We start from the raw sequence: 20,043 nt of genomic DNA, 5'->3' as shown, positions 1-20,043 counted from the left end.
TATTGTATATTTATATGTATTATTATAATATTCTTTTCTTTTCTTTTACTTGTTTCAGTCATTTGACTGCGGCCATGCTGGAGCACCACCTTTAGTCGAGCAAATCGACCCCGGGACTTATTCTTTGTAAGCCCAGTACTTATTCTATTGGTCTCTTTTGCCAAACCGCTAAGTGACGGGGACGTAGACACACCAGCATCGGTTGTCAAGCAATGCTAGGGGGACAAACACAGACACACAAACACACACACATATACATATATATATATATATATATATATATATATATACATATATACGACAGGCTTCTTTCAGTTTCCGTCTACCAAATCCACTCACAAGGCAAGATGCCATGCAGTGGGACTGAACCCGGAACCATGTGGTTGGTTAGCAAGCTACTTACCACACAGCCACTCCTGCGCCTATATATATATATAATGATATATAATATACTAGCAGAAATACCCATTGTTGACTGGGTTCAGAAAGAGTTTTCAAAAATTATACTCTGATTTATGAAAGTTTCTGCTTCGATATTATTGAATGTTTTGTAGCAGAATATCTGCAAGCTCTTATTGCCAGGTTTTGGCCCAAAAAGTTATATTTTACTAATGGGTCTGCTGATAGTCAGTCTCTTCAGCTCTTTCACTTTTTCTACACTGAGATTGCCTAGGTAGTCCAAATCTAATTTTGTTTTTGGAGACATTGTATTAGGGTGAATTAATCTATAAAACAGGGGACTTAGCTCATGTTAGCAAACTTACGGATTTCACTGGCGTGAAAATTGGTAAAAGTTATGGTTGTGAAAAGCTATTTTTACCACTATCCGGGTGTGCCACAGGAAAAATAAGTTGACAAAAGCACAGCAATGGTCGTGACCAATGTCCTCCTAAAATTGGAGTGACATGCATGCTAATTTGTGGATGCGCAAAAAATTTTCATGTACACACACACATCCTGCCTTTTATAGATATAGATATATTATAATATACATAATATATAATAAATATGTTATAATATATATTATATATATTGTAATAATATATATAATAATATATATTATAATAATATATATATAATATATAATATATATAAAGAGAAAAAAGATATATATACATACAAAGTATGGGGTTTAGTTCACAGGTGATCTAAATGATTAGGTACACTAAATAAATGTTGTAATAGATTATTAGTGCTCCAAGGTTGTAGCTGAGATGGTAGTTACGGAGCCATTGCAGATTTCCAATATAGTGGATATATAATTGTTAAAGAAGACAACAAATATTAAGGCAAGGCAAACAGCTCAAGTCTTATACAATATTATTACTGGAAAACATTCAATGTCTTACAGATGTTTCTGGGATATCCCCGAGTATGGGATATTCTGTCATCAGACAAATTGGGAAAAATAGAGAAAATAAGAATGGTATATATTAATGAGATGATGACAGAGGAAGGGAGTAAAGAATAAGGAGATGGATCATTTTGTTGCACAATGCATCTCCATCTTTCCTTTAACTTGAAAATACCCTCTCCAGAAATGAGGTGGATTTATAGCAAAGAATTCATCAGGGTATCTTTTTACGTCATCCAAGGAATTGAAATTTTACCATTAAGACTATTCTGCGGAGATCTGAATAAGTGGAAATCCAAAGGAGCACTATCTGCTGAATATGGAGAGTGGTGTAACACATCCAGCTGAGCTATAGCAATTTTTGTCTGGTTCCCAAAGCATCAGATGCCAAAAATGAACTTTCTTATCTTCCATTTTAAAGGGTTACAGAATTAACACAGGTTATAGGAACATAAACCTTCTTCCACGAAAAGATAGCTTAAACTGTGCTCTAAATTGAGGTGTAGTCAAATCCTATTTTATGGACTCAACCATGTTCTAAAATAAGTCAGAAAGTAAGCTACTATAAATTGGCACGGACTTTCCAGACAACCCAATATTACCTTACTTGGAAACAGGTGAGGGCTGGTAACAAGAAAAGCATCCAAGCATGGGAAATCTACCTTACCAATTTCTGTCCAGTCTGCAAGCATGGAAAAGTGGACACAATAAACAATGATGATTGTGGATTAAAATATATATATATATATATATATATATATATATATATATACCTTAATCAATGAAATTCCAATGTAGTCTGATGTTTACATTTTATTATTTACAATTTTTGTGGAGGCGCATAGCTTAGTGGTTAAGGTGTCAGCATCATGATCGTAAGATTGTGGTTTTGATTCCTGGATCGGGTGACACATTGTGTTCTTGAGCAAAACACTTCATTTCACATTGCTCCAGTCCACTCAGCTGGCAAAAATGAGTAACACTGCGATGGACTGGCATCCCTCCATCTGGGGAACACAGACACCATTGAAACTGGGAAACAGGGCCCATGAGCCTGGCTAGGCTTTAAAAGGGTGCAGTGGAGGCACAATGGCCCAATGGTTAGGGCAGCAGACTCGCAGTCAGAGGATCGCAGTTTCAATTCCTAAACCGGGTGTGGTGTGTGTTATTGAGCAAAAACACCTAAAGCTCCATGAGACTCCGGCAGGGGGTGGTGGTGATCCCTGTTGTACTCCTTTGCCCCAACTTTTCACACCCTTTCTTCCTGTTTCTTTCTTCTTGTGATGGACTGGCATCCTGTACAGCTGGGGGGAACACATACGCCACAGAAACCGGGAAACTGGGCCCATGAGTCTGGCTAGGCTTGAAAAAGGTGCATAAATAAAAAGAAAATTTAAATTTACAAATTTTACAATATTATAATAATAGAATATTATATACTTATTGTGATAAAACTAGTACTTTCATGCATTACACAGTCATGAGGTTTATGTAGCATTAGTGACAACCATGTTGTCAATTGTGGACACTACTGTCACTACTATGACATATACCTGATGATTACATACACATGAAAGTACTAGTTTTATCACAATAACCATATAATATTGTAAAAATGTAAAATTGTAAAAATTATAAATAATAAAATGTGAAAATAAGACTGTGTTAGAATTTCATTCATTACTATATTCTTTGATGTGCAATCATACAAAACTCAGATATCTATCTATCTATCTAAATATCTATCAATCTATATGTGAGTATATATTATAGTTATTATATATTATATAATTCATATATATATAATATACACATACTTTGGTTCATTTTGTGGGCAACAATGAAAAGGAGTGTGTTCAAAGTGAATAAGGAATCGATGTACATTCATAGTTATTAATTTTATAGAAGTATTCATGCATTCAGACTAACTAATATTACGATTATCATTGCAATTGTCCCAACATTATGTATTGCTATGATGAACTTCACAGGCTCATGTAATAACCATACTCCTGTAGGAAAGCAAAAGTGTGAAAAGCCACATATGTGTGTGTGTCTATCTATCTGTCTGGCTGTCTGTCAATATATGTATCACATATTATATATATATATATATATATATACTATATTATAACGTGTATGAGGAACCCACATGTATAAGGTAGCCCCCTAATTTTGGGGCTTAAAATTTGGAAAAATGGTTTTGTAAGGAATTATAAATACTAACCATGTATAAGAAACTCCCATACTTTTTAACCTAATTTTTGACAAAACAGGGTTCCTTATACATGTTAAAATACTACATATATATATAATACTTCATATTCAAGGCTTTGATGAAGCTATAAGGTGTTATTCAGGCACTCAACTATGAGTCCATTGCATGGTGGCTAAACTCTACCAACATTTAGTGTAGGGGTGTGAGACCTACCTAAATCAAAAATGGCTATAGGCACTATATCATTTGAGCTGGTATAAGCTTAAATGGGCAGTCCAGGTATCAGATCAATTTTGATCATTTTAATACTTTTACCTATAAAAAAATGAACTATTATGAACTTTTCACATTCCGGACTGGATGCTCTAACTGCTTTCCAATCTAAAATATATTTCACTGGTCTTCCCAAGTCAAATCTGCCTGGTATGAGATACATTGTGTACAAATGATAAAATCTTTACACTACCCTTACACACTCATACAGCTTATCAGCACTGCCATACTGACTTTGTTACGAGCAATTTTTGTACTTTGATACACCTGGATCAAATAGAAACTCACACATTTTGAATCTATTGTATATTCTTGAAAACAAACTGAATAATTTATTATTTAGGGTCAAGGCTAGTGAGTTGGCAGAATTGTTAGCAGATCGGGCAAAATGCATAGTGATATTTTTCTGTCTTTGTGTTCCGAGTTCAAATTCCACTGGGGGTGACTTTGCCTTTCATCTTTTGGGGATTAATAAAATAAGTCCCAGTTGAGCACTGGAGTTGATGTAATCAACTCACTGACTGGCTCAAAACTGCTGGCCTTGTGCCAAAATTCGAAATTAATTTTTTATTTAGAGTTATTAATTGAGGACAGTAGTAAAATTGATGTTGAATACTTAGTATATTTTGCGAACCATAATAGATATATCAAATAGGTAGCTATTTCAAATTAGTATTCAACAGTAATATCCAATATTACATCTGCTTCAGTACAATGATACTGTATAAAATGTATTCATGATCAATCATTACAAATTTAATCTAGATACTGATGTATTTCTAATAAGATACTATTCTATTATTCATATGAAAGAAGTGTGATGGATTGCCAGAGAGGGTGCCTTTGTAGACTAAATCTCTTAACAGTATTTGGTTTCATTCCTTTTTGATACGTGTTCAAACCTCGTCGGATGATTCTACATTTGATAAACCCTAAGATTTGTAAAATATGCCAGTCATTTACATAACATCTTTTCATAAATGTCTGATAATTATTTTTCTTGAGCTGAACATGCTTGTTCATGTTATGTCCATTTTTTTTTCCTATGCTATCACGGATCAGATGAAAGCTTATTGAAGCATTATTTTATTGCATGGAGCCTTTCCTGTTGCTAACCTTTACAATGTTTTTCAACTAAGGGATGTATCTTCCAACTGTCTTTGAAAGTACAGAGCTACAGAACTATCTGTTATAATGGAATATCAACACAATGATACCTTTCTTTGCTTGAATGGTATTTTGCAAACAAGTTAGCAGAGACACACATACGCCCACATCCATGTTTGTGTGTGTTATATACATACACTACATACATACATACATACATACATACATACATACATACATACATACATACATACATACATACAAACATACATACATACATACATCCGAAGTAAAAAGTGACAGCAAAATAGTTTGATAAAATTTTATTTAATAATAAGTAAATTCTAATATCATGAGAAATTGTTTCATAACTTAAAAACATGTAAATAATTCATATTATATAGATATAAATAAATAAACATATATATATGATTGATTGATTGATTGATTGATTCTAGTTTCAGCTTATGAGCTGTGGCCATGCTGGGGCACCGCCATTTGGTGTTGCTACTTGGTTTCACTTCATGGAGGCTTTCTAGCAACTGCTATTTGGTGCATGAGAGAGTTCGATGCAGCTGCCCTCATCTGCCCCTCCTGCCGTGAAGTTGGTTCATCTGGGACACCTGACAGGAAGAGATCCAGCTTCATTTTAAAAACATCTGTATCCACCCCATGCAGGTCTCTCAGGTTCTTCGGGAGGATATTGAAGAGCTGTGGGCCTCGGAAGCCCAGGCTATCACAGAATCTTGTCCTACATCTTGATGGCAGGTTTGGAGTCCTAGGCACCACGCAGTGGCGCCCAGTTCTGGCATTTGCGTAACTCTCGATGCCAAAGTTCAGGACACTTCCCTCCAGGATCTTCCAGATGTATATTATGGCATATCTTTCCCACCTACGCTCCAGGGAATATAATTTTAATCTCTTGAGTCTTTCCCAGTAGCTTACATTCTGCATAGAGGCTATCTTCTTTGTGTAGCTTCGTTGGATCGCCTCAAGTTCTGTGATCAACTTGACACTGGATGGTGACCATAGCTGAGAGCAATAGTCAAAGTGGCTTAGGACAAGTGTCTTCCAGAGGACCATCATGGTTTCTTGTTCTCTTGTTCTAAAGGTTCTAAGAATCCATCCAGCCAGCCGTCTACATTTCATTGTCAGTTTAGCAACATGTACATGAAAGGTCGCGTCATCACTCATGTGAATACCCAGGTCACGCACTGATTGTGCCTCTGGGATTGCAATCCCTCCGGGTCCAGTGTATTCATTGGGTATTGCATTCAGTTTTGCATGCTGATAGTATAAAGCTTGAAACTTTCCAGCATTGAACTGCATGCTATTCTTTTCAGCCCACTTGTATATTTCGTCCAGCTCACATTGCAGGTGTTTAGTGTCCTCAGGGTTCTGTATTGCCTGTGAAACTTTTGTATCATCTGCATAACTTGTGATCGTGGCTCTCTGCGTGGCTGAGGGCATGTCTGAGAGGGCCATTATGAACAGTAGTGGTCCCAGAACAGTGCCCTGCGGAACACCGCTCACTATTTGTGTGTTAATGGAGGTGGCCCCATTGGCTACTACCACCTGACTTCTATCCTTCAGAAAGTCATGAAGCCATTCTCCCAGTTTTCCAACTATGTTGAGATCACGCAGTTTGTGACATATCATTCCATGATCGACTTTATCAAAGGCCTTTGCAAAGTCGAGATATATCACTTCCACATTTGAGTGGTTGAGCAGCCGTTTCAGCACCCAGTCATAGTGTTGTAGGAGCTGAGTTAAACAGCTTCTCCCTTGTCGGAAACCATGTTGGGTGTCGGGCAGCAAGTCATTCTCTTCAAGGAAGGTGATCAGCTTCCTTCTGACTATTCGTTCCATGACCTTGCTGATGTGTGAGGTCAGAGAGATAGGTCTATAGTTCTTGGCTTCCGCTCTGCTACCTCCTTTATGAATGGGGCATATTTTACCTTCCTTCAGTTTTCCTGGAAGTTTGCCAGCTGCAAGGAAGCTCTGAAAGAGGAACTGCAGTGGTCTTGCTAGGACTCTCTTACATGCTTTTAGGAGAATTGCCGGGAATCCATCGGGGCCAGTAGCTGAGTCTGTTTTCATTTCATCTATAGCCTTGGTTACATCGTCTTCCTTTATATCGATGTAATCTATCGTCGCCGCCTCTGATTTTATATCTGCAGTGGTAAAAAAGTCAGTTGGATTGGTGATTTGGAGATGCCCAAGGGGTGGAGTGAAAACACTCTTGAATTGCTCATTCAGTATTTCGCTTACCCTCATTGGTTTTCCTGTAAGTGTGCCATCCTTTTCGAGGAGTGGCCCTATTTTACAGTGCACTGTAGCTGTTTCTTTGGCATACCTGTAGAAAGCTCTGGGGTTAGATTTTATGTTTTCTATAGCCCAGGCTTCTTTGTCTGCTCTTTCTTTTTCATGGGAGAGTTGCAGACATTTTTCGATTTCCAACAGTTTTATTTTTAGGCGGGACTTTTAACTGCTTTCAATCTGTTTGTTTAGGCGATTTGAAAATTTTGTACGCCGTCTCATTAAAATTTTCCTCTCTCTGGGGATTTTGTTCTTGTGTACAGTGGCCTTTCTCTCTGGGACACATTTGTAGCATATGGCTTGCATTACAGACATGAATTGTTGAAGTTTCACGTCGATGTCTGGCGAGGAGAGACATTTAGGCCAGTTTTGTTTGAGGATCTCTTTCTCAATTTGTTTCCAGTTTGCCTTATGGTAGTTCAAGCTGGAAAGATTTTGAGGGTTTCTTGTAGGCTGCATGTCCGTGCTCTCTTTTGGCCCATACATGGTCAGCTCTATCATGTTGTGATCCGAGAGTAGTGTCGGTGTCACTTTCACATTATGGATGAGATCCATGTCATTTGTGAAGCAGAGATCCAGTGTGTTACCTGCCCTGGTTGGTTGGAGTATTACCTGCTCCATGTACAGGGTGTTGATGAGGTTCAGGAGGGACCTCGCCTGTCCTCGTTCACATCTTGTCATTCCTGGGAGAGAAAGGCCCTCGGGCCATCTGACATTGGGCAGATTGAAGTCTCCCATAAGAAGCACACCTATGTGTTGTTCTAATGTGGTTAGAATTTCTTCTATTTTTATAAGGCAGTCTTCAAACTTGCCCACATGGCTTGGGGCATCTGGAGGGCGATATGTAGCACACACAACTACATCAAGTTGCCTAATATGTACAATTAGTGTGTCACACACCGAGTTTGAGTATGACAAGAGGACCTGGGGTGTGAGGTCCTCACGGATGTACATAGCAACACCTCCATGACTCCTTTCTTTCCTGTCGGTCCGTAGTACAGCATACTGTGGTATGTGTAACTCCGCATCTGCTATGTCCGGTTTCAGGTGCGTTTCTGTAAGTGCTATGCATAAGGCTTGATTGCATGCAACAAAGTCTCTCAGGAACGGGATCTTTGTCCTGTTACAGAGTGTTTGCAGTCCTCTGATGTTCAGTAGGAGTATCGAGGTGAGGTGTACGTTGTTGCCGGCAGTGTCCATCCTGTGTCTGTTTGCTGTGGTGGTCTGGTATATAGTGGGTAGTCCCACCTGCGGGCTTGGTTTGATGAAGCCAGGTCAGCTGCTGTACAATCTTTTGTGCCATGCACAAAAAAGATTGTTGCTCAGCAGCTGCTCTTTCGACAACATCATGTTGGCTGTTTGTGGCGCGCACAACATCTGCGTACCTCCGCTTTGGAGCAGGTGGTGCGTGGTCCATCCCTTTTCTTTGTGTTGATGATTTGTCCATCTGCCTCGTGTCTCTGTGGCAGGGTCCCCGATGTGCAAAGCGGCAGCCTGCACCTTCCTTTCCATGCCAGCAGGAACCTCTCAGGTAGAATATACACACCCGTGTGCGCTGTTTGGTTCCATCCTTTGCGGTTCCACTTCTATTCCTGGTTGTTTCACTCTTTGGTCCTGCTTGAGCTTTTCTTTTCCTTTAGCTCTTCCAGTCTTTCTTTTAGTTCTTCTTCCTCCCTCTACCTCTTCACCGGGTTCTCCGTCTCCATGGCCCTTGCTGCCGGTTGGAGAACTTGCACCTGGGTTCACTTCCCGGGCAGGTTTCTCATTCAAAACCTCCTCCCGGGCGTCCACCAGGTGGGGGTGACTTCTTTCATCATCTCCATTCTTGCCATCTTTGCCCCGCTCGTTCTCAAAGATGGCATCAAGTGCGCCAATGTGCGACCGTACAAGCGCATATGAGCGCACAAATTCCCGTCTCTTTCGCTCCATCTGAGCTGCTGTCCTCTTGTAGCCTCTGCTCTTCAGCACAGCCGCAATCACCTCGCTAGGGCTATCTCCGCCGGCGCACTCCCATGCTTGTACGAATAAATCCAGCTCGTCAGGTCTCCATGCTCTGGACATGCTGGATAATCCGTCTATATGTTTATCTATCTAATTATGTTCGAGAGAAGACAGGAAGATATTAAGGCTAATTAGAAGATAGAGTACTTGAAAAAGAAATATTAACAATATTAAAGTTTGTGTAAAAACGTTATTTGGGTAAAAACGTTATTTAATCTTAAGGCTAATTAGGGGATAGAGTATCTGAAAATGTATTAGCAATATTAATATTATATTAGAGTGTGGATAAAAACGTTGTTTAATCTTAAGGCTAATTAGGAGATAGAGTATCTGAAAATATATTAGCAATATTAATATTATATTAGAGTGTGGGTAAAAAAACGTTATTTAATCTTAAGGCTAATTTGGAGATAGAGTATCTGAAAATATATTAGCAATATTAATATTATATTAGAGTGTGGGTAATATTAAACGTTATTTAATTTAATCTTAAGGCTAATTAGAAGACAGAGTATCTGAAAAATTATATATACATATATATATATATATATATATATATATATATATATATAAGGCAAATAAGAAATGGTGAGGATACTCAATTGACAGACATCAGTCTGTAAACATTCTTTTATATATATTTATTGATTACACTTATATGTATAAGTAATCAAAATAAACAAATGAATGAATGATTTATTTACTTGTTTATTTGCTTATTTCATTTGTTTATTTTGATGACATACATATGATTGTAATCAATTAATAAATAGATATAAATGAATGTTTACATGCTGATGCTTATCAATTGATTATCCTCTCCATTTTCTTATTTGCCTTATAAATTCTGGGTAAATTTCTGTTTTACCCCCAGTCATCCCTAGTATTCAATTGTGATACTGCCTTGCAATGGTAAACATCATCATCATCATCATCGTTTAATGTCCATTTTCCATTCTGGCATGAGTTGGATAGTTCGACTGGGGTCTGGGAAGCCAGGCCGCTGCACCAGACTCCAGTCTGATCAGGCAGTGTTTCTAATGCCAACCTCTCCGAGTGTGTAATGGGTGGTACAGGGGTCAGAGGGGATTGGCATTGACCATGATTGGATGGTGCTTTTTACATACCACAGGCACGGAAGCCAGTGAAGGCGGTGCTGGCATCAGCCACGTTTGTGTGGTGCACTTGGATATAAATGTGTAGGTATACATCCTGTAGTATATTGGATATTCATTATACTTTAGATGGTTGCTTAACACCTAACTCATACAGCCATATATCTATATATATACATCACATGATCATGTGAATGACCAAACTTTTAGATGTCATAATGCATCACTGGCCATGATGTGCTTTGCATCCTTTTAGTTTTTGAATGGTGCAACCCTCTGGCTACCAACATTCCCCCTACTTGGAAGACTAGTTCATCACTGGGTTACCCATTTCAGCTGAGTGGACTGGACAACTTGGTCTAGGAATTGAATCCACAATCTAGCAATCATGAGTGCAACTCCCTAACCACTAGGCCACATGTGCCATGACACACACACACATGCATATATATATATATATATATATATATATATATATATATATATATATATATATATATATGCATAATAGGCTTCCATACAGTTTGTATCAATCAGTTCCCCTCACAAGGCATTTGGCACCCTGAGGCGAAAGTAAGAAGACACTTACCCAAGTTCCCATGTAGAGAGCAAGAGAACTCAAATACAATGTGCTTATGAAGGTGAACACCATATTCACACAGTTATTTCTGCACCTAAATTGATGTTATCTTACCTGTTTAACACAGTATTTTTGATGAAATACACTGCTTATATATCATCTAATGCAACCCATTGCTTTCTTTTCAAACATAGTCTGTGTAAGACTGCAGTGTTAAGCAAAGACTTGCCTGGAACACAGACTGAAAGATTATTGTTAATACAGATAATATGCTTGTGAACTTATATTTACCAAGTTTGTGCCAAAAACTGATGCAGTCTAAGATGTTTAGGTGATGAACCAGATATTTATATCACAAGAGGAACTTTCTTGTAACTACTTTGAAAGTCCAGTGAATTTGAGTGTATTTGCTAATGCAGAACATTTGAGATAAAGGCAAATTAAATTAAACGGTGAACTCAAAATGTATGTATCATTATCACCAATGGATCTAGTTATAGGCATATGCCATAGAGGTAGTAATATCTGGCAGTAAAACAGATACATACATACATATAAGAGCCAATGATAGAGTCTTGATGTAGTTTCTTTGTCTGCTAGAAATAGCAACCAAATCTTCCTCAAAACATACCATACATATTCAAAAAGAAACACAGATAATGTAATCTACAACACATGCTTGAGAAAGTAAGAATAAACAAAAATAGAAAAGATGATTATAGCTGGAATACATTTCATCATAAGTCTACACAGTCAAGGCTGGCCTGTGAGTAAACAGTCACAACTTATGTGTACAAAAACCAGCCTACAAGAGAGTCTTTAAACAATCCCTTGAACTGCTAAAAATATTGACTGATTTAGACACAAATAACATTATGCTTCATTAAAACGAAAAGGAGGTTTTAGATAATAAAGTCTTATCTGCTACTAATCAGAAATGGCTTTGAACAAATGTCTCCTCAAACAGAGCTTATGTGGGGGACTAAAAAATAGAAATATATATATAGGTACAGACGTGACTGTTGGGTAAGAAGCTTGCTTCCCAACCACATAGTTCCAGGTTCAGATCGTTCCACTGTGTGGCACCTTGGGCAAGTGTCTTCTACTATAGCCTCAGATCAACCAAAGCCTTATGAGTGAATTTGGTAGATGGAAACTGAAAGAAGCCTATATATATATATATATATATATATATGTATATATATATGTTTGTGTGTCTGTGCTTGTCCCCCCACCATCACTTGACAACCGATGCTGGTGTGTCTATGTCTTCGTAACTCTGCAGTTTGGCAAAAGAGACTGATAGTCAGAAAACAACACGGCTTCCATGACTTTCAGAAACATTTTTTACACTCAGAGTTGCTGAAGCATGGTACAAACTACCTGCACCATTTGTTAGCTGCCGAGACATTGCATCCTTTAAAACCTCCATGCTTCCTGAAATTCGCCAACACTACACCTGATATTCCCACTCCATATGCATGCATGTATGTATACTATGACTTGTGCACTGTTCATTATCCTGATTTTTGTACATAATTCTATGTACTATAGATGCACCTTTGATGACTTGTAAAGCACCTAAGCATGATACACAATAATTTCATCATCATGGTGGGGGATAAACATCATCATCATTATTATTATCATTATTATTGTTATTATTATTATTATTACTATTATTATTATTATTATTACTATTATTATTATTATTATCATTATCATTATCATTATGATTATTATTATCATTATCATTATTATTATTATTATACATAAACACACATACACAAACACACACACACACATACATACATACATACATACATACATACATACATACATACATACATACATACATACATACATACATACATACATACATGTACTAAGAAGCAACATAATTCACTAAAACAATCCAAATATTTATCAGGATACATCAGCACTATGATACCTGAAATAATAAATATTTCTGCCATGATTTTATAGAGCATTATCAATCAGTGTGTATACAAATATTATTTCCTTATTCTTCACAAAATAAACAATTACTGAACAGGTAAAAGCAAAAGTTACCATTTTGAAATATCCGTAATTATCAGTTAAAAGGATAACTTTTTACTGGTGCAAAAATACTATCTCCATCCATCTCTTTCTTGATATATATATGTATCTATAAATGATGTAGTTTTTTTATAAATACATATATCATCATCATCATCATCATCGTCGTTTAACGTCCGTTCTCCATGCTAGCATGGGTTGGACGGTTCGACCGGGGTTCTGGGAAGCCAGAAGGCTGCACCAGGCTCCAGTCTAATTTGGCAATGTTTCTACAGCTGGATGCCCTTCCTAACGCCAACCACTCCGTGAGTGTAGTGGGTGCTTTTTACGTGCCACCTGCACAGGTGCCAGGCGGGGCTGGCAACGGCCACGGTCAGATTGGTGTATTTTATGTGCCACCGGCACGGAAGCCAGTCGAGGCGGTGCTGGCATCGGCCACGAGTCGGATAGTGCTTTTTACGTACCACCAGACCAGGGATCCTGGCTGGTTCAATTCGATTTCGATTTCGCTTGCCCCAACATGTCTTCACAAGCAAAGGGGGTTGGCAAGGGTGCCTGTCGTACGGTCGCATTGGAGTATTTTACGTGCCACGGCCACGAGTCGGATAGTGCTTTTTACGTACCACCAGACCAGGGATCCTGGCTGGTTCAATTCGATTTCGATTTCGCTTGCCCCAACATGTCTTCACAAGCAAAGGGGTTGGCATGGGTGCCTGTCGTACGGTCGCATTGGAGTATTTTACGTGCCACGGCCCCGAGTCGGATAGTGCTTTTACGTACCACCAGGCCAGGGATCCTGGCTGGTTCAATTCGGTTTCGATTTCGATTTCGATTTCGCTTGCCCCAACATGTCTTCGCAAGCATGGGGGGTTGGGATGGGTGTCTGTCGTCGGATGAGGTTCTATATCGACTTCGCTTGCCTCAACCGGTCTTTGTGTCCAGGGAGGAAAGGCATTCATAAGTGGGCTGGGCTCACTTGTCCTGCCTGGTCTTCTCACGTACAGAATATTTCCGTAAATATATACGTACATATATACATACATATGTACATATATACACATATATATTATTTTTATACAGTTTATGTGTGTGTGTGTATGGTATTTGGGCACAGATTTAGGCTTGAAGAGTTAGCAATAATAAAGTTACATATATCAGTTTTTTTTCAAAGCATTGCTGCAATCCAGTCTAAGTAGAACCTCATTTAAAAGTGATTAAACAGTATGTGCTGTTACAAAGGTTGGGAATGCTGGCTGAAAATGAAAATGAAGGCAATGCATATTGATAAAAAAGTAACAAACTTGTTTGGCTGGTGATTCAGATGTAGACAAGTTTCAATATTTAACATCAATACACAAACATAATGTGGTGCAAAAAATGTTTGTATTCATTTTCTTGTGTGTAAGGGCAAATACGTAATTCAGTACTTCAGAAATAACATTAGATGAATATTCTTAAGTTTGGCACAAGTTTACAAGAAAATATTGGTAGAAAAGTAAAAATAAGAAAAAAGATAAGATTCATACTTTTATCTTGGTGGAAATAGAAATTAGCAAATCACTTCTAGTTCAGCTTACCATGTTATTTAAGACAAAAGAAAATGCGAGAGGACAGTGGCAGATTCTGCTATGTATGCTGTTTTCACTCAAGTCCATATGAAAGGATAGTGTCAGAATGCATTCTCTAGAGGTGAGGTAAAAGGAAATAAGGCAGCTAAGTGAGAAATATAGCTTTCCCTGCCATATATATATATATGGCAAAATAGCTGACAATATTCTGGTCCTTGACTGGCAAATATAACTGGTGAAATAACAAAACGTTACCTGTTGCACAAGAACCTGACCAAAATTGTTATATCAGACAGCAGCTTCCAGATTGCAGTGAAAGCAACACACAAGAACGTTCAGTATAATAGAAAAAATTGGGAAAAACTGAATGAGGATGCACATATACTAACAGGTGTGAATGATACAGGTGGTGAGTTAAGTAAGAAACAGCAGAAACATACTATGTACATCATATGTGCAAGGTAAAAGCAGTAGAAGAGTCTGTACATTCTTTTATCTTTTACTTGTTCCAGTCGGTATACTGTGGCCATGTCGGGGCATTGTTTTGAAGAATTTTAGTCAAATGATTTGATCCCAGTACTTATTTTATCTTAAACATGGTACTTATTTTATCTGTCTCTTTTGCCAAACTGCTAAGTTACAAGAATATAAACACACCAACATCGGTTGTCGAGCAGTGGTGGGGGATAAACACAGACACAAAGACACACATGTACACATGCATATTTACACACATGCACACACACACACACACACACACACACACACATATACACATATATACATATATACATATATACATATATATGATCATATGCATTCCCATTTATTCATTTATGTTTCCAAGTATAATAGTAATAGTTTCTAAGACCTAAGTGAGATTTGAGCTCAGAAAACCATATGTTGAATATTTATATCATCTCTATAGTTATGCATAAGATTACTCTGCATATTTATATAATTATCAATAGGACATACACATCTAAACAGACTCACACATACATACATTCATGTATATATATATTAACACATATACATGCATACACACACATGACTTTATATGCACAAATACACATCCGAATACAAATATGCAACACACACACATATACATACACACACATATATATGTATTCACATGCATACACATATATCAGAAATATGTTACAACATAAATCTAATTTATTAATAAGCATTTTAGGAAGAGGAGAAATGTAAATAATTGGCTGTCCATATATGTTCAAGCTCTACAAATACATGTGTAGCATGCATGCTCGCTAACATATGCATCATTAGAAGTGATACCAAATATTTCCATATACGTATATATATATATATATATATATATATATATATGTGTGTGTGTGTGTGTGTGTGTGTGTGTGTGTGTGTGTGTATATATATATATATACACACATATATATATATATACATGTATGTATATATATTTATGATGTAGGCAGTGTATATGTGTATATATCACTGCCATGTATATATATGAACAACTGTGCATAACATATTCTGTATGGTGTGTTAGACTTGAGTGTTTGACTACATGTCTATGAATAGAATATGCTGGTGAGTTTGTGCATGTGTGTTTATATGTGTGTGCATATGTGTGTATGTGTGTGTGTATGTGCATATATGAATGTGCAAATGCATGTTTAACTACTGAATTGCATGTTGCTCTGCAGTTGATCATAGTGACAATTAAAGGAAGCACGTTTGCTGATTAGTAACGTGAAATGAGAGCAACATCATCATGCACTGCAGCTACCACCAACACCACCAAACTCCACCACCACCACCACCACCATCCCACAATTGCCATCTTTGCTACTGCTGCTGTTACTACTGCTACTACTACTGATATTGATGATGATGATGATGATGATGATGGTGGTGGTGGTGGTGGGTGGTGGTGGTGGTGGTGGTGGTGATGATGATGGTTTCGAATTTTGCCATGCGGTTAGCAATTTCTGGAGAGTGAGTAAGTCGATTACCATAACCCCCAGTGCTGAACTGGTACTTGTTTCATTGGTGCCAGAGGGATGAAAGACAAAGTTTTCCTCAGCAGAATTTGAACTAAGAACATAAAAACTGAAGAAATGCTGCTAAGCATTTTTCCTGGTGTGTTTACAATTTTGCCTAATCACCACCTCAGTAATGATGATGATGATGATGATGACGATGATAATGATGATGATGATAATGATGATGATGAGGATGATGATGATAATAATAACAATAAAAGTAATAATATTAATAAAAGTAATAATAATAATAATGATAATAATAATAATAATAATAATGATGGTGATGATGATGATAAAAATAATAATAATAATAATAATAATAATAATAATAATAATAATAGTAATAATAACAATAATAACAATAATAATAAAAGTAATAATAATAATAACAATAATGATAATAATCTTTTCTATTGAAGGCACATGGCCTGAAATTTGCTGGAGGGCACTAGTCAATTACATGGACCTCAGTATTTATTTTATCAATGCTGAAAGGATGATAGGTAAAGCCAACCTCAGAAGAATTTGAACTCAGGACATAAAGGTGGGTGAAATGCTGCTGCTAGGCATTTTGCCTGGCATACTAATTGATTCTGCCAGCTTGCCACCTTCAATAATAATAATGATAATAATAATAATAATGATAATAATAATAATAATGATGATCATCATCATCATTTAACGTCCGCTTTCCATGCTAGCATGGGTTGGACGGTTCAACTGGGGTCTGGGGAGCCCGAAAGCTGCACCAGTCCAGTCAGATCTGGCAGTGTTTCTACAGCTGGATGCCCTTCCTAACGCCAACCACTCCGAGAGTGTAGTGGGTGATTTTATGTGCCACCGACACAGGTGCCAGACGAGGCTGGCAAACGGCCACGCTCGGATGGTGTTTTTTATGTGCCACCGACACAGGTGCCAGACGAGGCTGGCAGACGGCCACGCTCGGATGGTGTTTTTATGTGCCACCGACACAGGTGCCAGATGAGGCTGGCAAAACGGCCACGATCGGATGGTGCTTGTTACGTGCCCACAGCACGGAGGCCAGTCGATGCGGTACTGGCTACGGCCACGTTCGGATGGTTTTCTTGTGTGCCACGTGCCACCGGCACTGGTACCACAAGGATACAAATTCTTGAATAATGATAATAATAAAAATAATGATAATAATAAAAATAATAATAAAAATAATAATAATAATAGTCAAGACGAAGAGCACGATTCGATTGTAAGAAAGTTTATTAGTAGAACGATATTTCAACAGTACGACTGTCTTACAATCGAATCGCACTCTTCGTCTTGACTGTTTACCTTTGTGAAGAGTTACGTCAATCCTTTTTAAAATATAATAATAATAATAATAATAATAATAATCCTTTCTACTATAAGCACAAGCTATGAAATCTAGGGGAGGGGGATTGTCAATTACATCAACTCCCAGTACTCAACTGGTACCTAATTTATTGATCCCAAAAGGATGAAAAGCAAACTCGACCTCAGTGGAATTTGAACTCAGAACATAACAGCAGACAAAATACCACTAAGCATTTCGTCCAGCATGCTAACGATTCTGCCAGCTCGCCACTTTAATAGTAATAATATCAATACCAATTCACTCTAATCTTGACACAAGGTCAGCAATTTTGACAGGAGAGGGCAAGCTGACGATAGTGATCCCATCATTAACTCAACCATATTTTATTAACCCCTTCCACCACCCCAAACAGGAAAAGGGTAAAGTTGACCTCAGCAGAATTTGAACACAGAATCTAAGGAACCAGAAAAAATCCCTCAAAGCAGTTTGTCTGTCACAATAATGATTTGGTCCAATCTTTATATTAATGGTGCAGATACTACAATGAAGATTATACAATAATAATTAGTATTTATTTACTGTTACTTTGTTAAGCATTATCATAAATATGATATTTAGAAAAGTTAACAGCTGTAGTAGTGGTAGCGGTTATGTTTATATTCACTGAGAATATTATCACACATAACAAGCTATTAGTAAGAAACATAGTTTTAAAATTGTTATACATGCATATAAATATACATGTGAATGTGCGTGTATACATACATACACACACGCACATATATACATATATATATATAATAAACATATGCATATACATACAGACATATATAATATAAATATATACAATATATATATATTCAGATATATACAGACATATATATCAGTATATATAAAAGGCAGGATGTGTGTGTGTATATACGTGAATGTAATTTAAGCATGCCCACAAATTAGCATGCATGTCGCTCCAATTTTAGGACATTCGTCATAATCCTAGCTGTATTTTCATCAACTTATTTTTCTCGGAGGCACCAGCGAATAGCAGTAAAAATAAATTTTCAACCAAAACTTTTAACAATTTTCAAGTCAGAGAAATTCTTTACAAACAGGAGTTAAGTCCTCTTCAAGTGAAGAGTAAGTTTCTGTTAAGACATTTGTTGTTTTTTTTTCCATCGAGGAAAAAGGTGTTTTGTTGATTGATATACGGGCAACACACACGAACATGTATGCGTACAAAAAACATGTATACAATAGGTGTACATACATACGTGTGTGTGTGTATGTTGCCCATATATATATATATAGATATATATATATATGTATACTTAAGACTTAGTTGTGATCTGAACATAACCGCTTCTGACACAGAGGATCGGGAAGCCTTTTGGGCATTCTATTTTCCTTGCTGGAAAGGTTCCCAACCCATAGGCAAAGGGGGTTTAGATGATGGGAGTGGTGTTTTCAAAGGGCTGGCATGTGCATCCTGATCACCTCTGCCTATCAAACTCCCAACCCATGCGCTCCTGTCGTGACACTGATTCTGCAGAACTGGGATGGGTGTGAGAACCAACTTTAAAGTATAAATATAGATGCTTTTGAATCAGCATTATTGTGTTCAGTTAAGTCCTATTTGGGGTGAAAAATCAATAAACTGATTCTTTATGGGGTTTTCCATTTAACCAGGATATTAAAAGCATCAATAAACCGATTGCTTATAGGATTTCCCAATAAAATTGGCTACACCCCATTTTCAACTATAACTATTACCAATTTTGATGTATTTTGTTCAAACTTGATGTGAGCATTACTTAGGATTCATGGGATCTTTGAATGCTTTAAGTTCTCCAAAAATGGAAAAACAAAATTGATGAGTGAAAAAAATCGATAAACCGATTCCTCATGGGATTACCCAATCAAGTTGTCTGCAACTCATTTTCAGCCAAAAGTTTACCAATTTCAATGGATTTCGCTCAAATTTGATGTTGATGTTACTTCATATGGTTTGAAATAAAGAACTTGATTAGCTTAATAATCCTAACTTATACATATAACTTATACAAGCAAAACGCTACCCGTCCAATGGATGGTGCTGAGTTGTCAAA

The 20,043-nt window shown here is 37.2% G+C and overlaps 1 long non-coding RNA gene across 1 annotated transcript in view; it reads left to right on the top strand.

The window, feature by feature from the left end:
* The window catches only part of LOC118761908, a 26,064-nt gene extending 6,585 nt beyond the window's left edge, over positions 1-19,479 (top strand). Inside the window, exons 2-4 of the long non-coding RNA XR_004997728.1 lie at positions 842-850; positions 6,338-6,347; positions 19,355-19,479. This is a non-coding gene — a long non-coding RNA (uncharacterized LOC118761908). The remainder of the gene's footprint in view (positions 1-841; positions 851-6,337; positions 6,348-19,354) is intronic.
* The last annotated feature ends 564 nt before the right edge of the window (positions 19,480-20,043 follow it).

The sequence above is a fragment of the Octopus sinensis genome, unplaced genomic scaffold (assembly GCF_006345805.1).
Source record: "Octopus sinensis unplaced genomic scaffold, ASM634580v1 Contig18641_ERROPOS154426, whole genome shotgun sequence".
Taxonomy (NCBI): domain Eukaryota; kingdom Metazoa; phylum Mollusca; class Cephalopoda; order Octopoda; family Octopodidae; genus Octopus; species Octopus sinensis.
This window is presented reverse-complemented; position numbering and strand designations above follow the sequence as displayed.